Source organism: Benincasa hispida, chromosome 3 (assembly GCF_027475165.1).
Source record: "Benincasa hispida cultivar pf3 chromosome 3, pf3_genome.v1.1, whole genome shotgun sequence".
NCBI classification, from domain to species: Eukaryota; Viridiplantae; Streptophyta; class Magnoliopsida; order Cucurbitales; family Cucurbitaceae; genus Benincasa; species Benincasa hispida.
The window spans coordinates 49,056,158-49,059,242 of NC_143480.1; positions in this window are offsets into that span (position 1 = coordinate 49,056,158).

A 3,085-nucleotide genomic window follows, 5' to 3' on the forward strand; every position below is an offset into this window, starting at 1 on the left:
AGGAATTATGCGCCACCCAATTTGTATGATTTTTCGCCTGGAATCTTGAGACCTACTGTGGAGGAGAACGCGCGGTTCGAGATTAAGCCGGTCATGCTGTAAATGATTCAAAATTCCAGACAGTTTGAGGGTCTGCAAGGTGAAGACCCACACGCCCATTTGACCAACTTTGTCGAAATATCCGGCAACTTTTCCTTACCTGGCGTAACCCTAGAGAGTATAAGACTGTATCTGTTCCCTTACACCTTGAGGGATGAGGCTAAGAGGTAGGCTCATTCACTGGAGCCAAATGAGATCACTTCATGGGACCAACTGGTAGAGCGGTTGATGAAGAAGTTCTTCCCACTTGTCGTTAACGCAAGGCGACAAAAGGATGTGTTAAACTTCCAGTAGTTGGAGAATGAGACCCTAAGCACCGCCTGGGTGCGATTTAGAAGATTGGTGAAAAATTTCCCGTATATTGGGATCTCCAATTGCGTCTTGATGGAAACTTTTTATAATGGCCTAAACCGAGCAACGCAGGCTGTTGTTGATGCCTCCACGGCAGGAGGTTTTATGGAAAAAACATACACAGAGGCTAAAGTCATCCTCGACCGCATCTTGCAAAATATGGATGACTGGATCGACAATGGATATGAAGGTCGAGGCGTCGAGAGAATGAAAAATGAAACAGCCATTGTCCCTGCGGAGACAATGACCACGTTGGCCGCTCATATGGCCGTGGTGACCTCAATCCTTCAGTTAATGGAAATTAACCAAGGAGCCATGGCTCAACAATCAGTGTAACCTGTTGCACCGGCTCAAGTGGCCGCAATTAGTTGCGTTAATTGTGGAGGGGCTCACGGAGCTGACATGTGCTCATTGACTTTTCAGCAAGTATACGCCATTCAGAACAACCCCTTCAGCAACACCTATAATCCGGGCTGGAGGAGCCATCCTAACTTCAGTTGAGGAGGCAATCCCAACCGGGGGGGGGGGGGGGGGCAGTTAACCATCAAGGGGGTAGTAGAAGGAATCCTCCTTTTCACCACAATCAAGGGCAACGAAGGTAACCGCACAACCAGAAGTCATCATCATTAAACACCTCGGGAAGCTCATTAAAGACAATACTGAAGCAATACATGGATAAAAACAACGTAGTGATGCAAGCGCAGGCGTTTTCAATAAGAAGTCTGAAGATCCAAGTGGGCCAGCTGGCCTCTGAATTGAGAAGTTGAGCACCAGGAACGTTACCCAGCAATTTAGAAGCCCCGAGATTTATAGGAAAGGAGCAATGTCCTTAGGACATTGGGCAGGAAAGTCTGATCGCCTGCGGAGATGTGGATTACGATCACTCATGACAACGCAATTGTCGGTCCATATCTCAATACTATGTTTAATGCTTTCTTAAATTTCTATCTATTTGAATTCTTAATTTTGTCTTTGATTCTACATTTAATTCATTCTTGACTTTCTAATTTATGTCCTCATTTACTTTTTGCATTTAATTTTGTCTCGTCTTTAATTCTTTTTGTTTTTATGTAATTAGTGCGTTGAGCTTTAATGGTGAATGATTGAGTACTAAAGAAGATTTATTGCTGCAAGTCATCGCACTTGCGTTCATGAAAAAAAAAATAATAATAAAACAATTAACAACAAGTATGCAAGGTGATAATGGACACATAGCAAGCTAATAAGAGATGCTTTCAATTGGTATTACAGCCAAATTTTTGGTCCCAATTTTTTTTTTCGAAAATTGAATTTACAGTTAATGGTGGGTTTTCATTCTGTATTTTATTCATGTCGATGAATGGATGAATGTATGGTTTGCAATTTGTTGATGTTTATGGGATTGGTCTTTAGTTTTCTTACTTTAATTTTACATATTTTGTTTGTAAAGGCCCTTTATTTTTTAGCATTAATTGCAATCAAGTCTATATTATTAAAGTCTTGAGTTGTTCGTGTTGATTCTGGTGATTTTCTAGAGAAAACGAGGCCCAAATTAAAGAAGAAACTAAGCAAATCGCAATTGTACAGTGGGCGAATGTATAGTAGCGTTACAATGTTGCAAAAGACGAAACAGAAAATTTTTTCGTAGCATTACAATGCTAGGTCACAATGTTGCCAAGCTCTGAGACGAATTTTTTTTTTTCGGTTTGCATGCGGTTTGGTTCGTGGCTTAGCTGGTTCATATGTGATTCAGGTTTTGGGCAGTCTTATTTGTGTGGTTCAAGGCTCGGTTCACTTTTTTTGAACCGGTTTGACTATTATTTGTAATAGTTAGTTTTTTAAGTTAATTAAATTAATATAAATTTTATATTAATTTAATTAACGTTTTTGTAGTTCAATCCCGGTCCATAAATTGCTATTTAAATTATGCATTTGATGTATGATTTAATATTAATTATATATGTCATAATGTATACCATATAGTAAAATTCCATGCATATGATAATATATAATTGCATGATTTATGCATTATTCATGCATTATTCATGCATCATTTATACTATAAATATGATAATATATAATTGCATGATTTAGTTTTATAGCATGCTCACGCATCATATAATATAATAACATAGTCATGCATCATTTATATCATAAAGATTATAATATATAGTTTGGATGTATCGATGTATGTATGTTATTAATTATTTCATTACTTTAGTATATGTAAATGTTATGTACGTTAAGTAATGAAATGTGAATTGCATGAAGCATAACACTATTTTAGATAATTTTATAAATGCTATAATTTTATTAATTATGTCATTAAATGCAATGTATGATTTTAATTTCTTTAATTTATATTATAATTGTTATAATTAAATCAAATTAGAAATTAAAATCAATAATTCAGAATTGCATGCAAATTTAGGTTCAAATCATTTTTAAAAATAGTTTAAAAATATGATTCACATAGACCTAAGATCACAAAATTTCTAATTAGATTAGAATTAATTTAATCTTTTAATCAGTTTAATATGATTAAATTTGTTTTAATTAAAAGATTAAATTTGTAGCAAACGTACCTATAAGGGACTTTTTGCCTAAGGCTAGTTCTATCTAGACTGAGGTATTTAAGTTGACGGAAATGGAACAC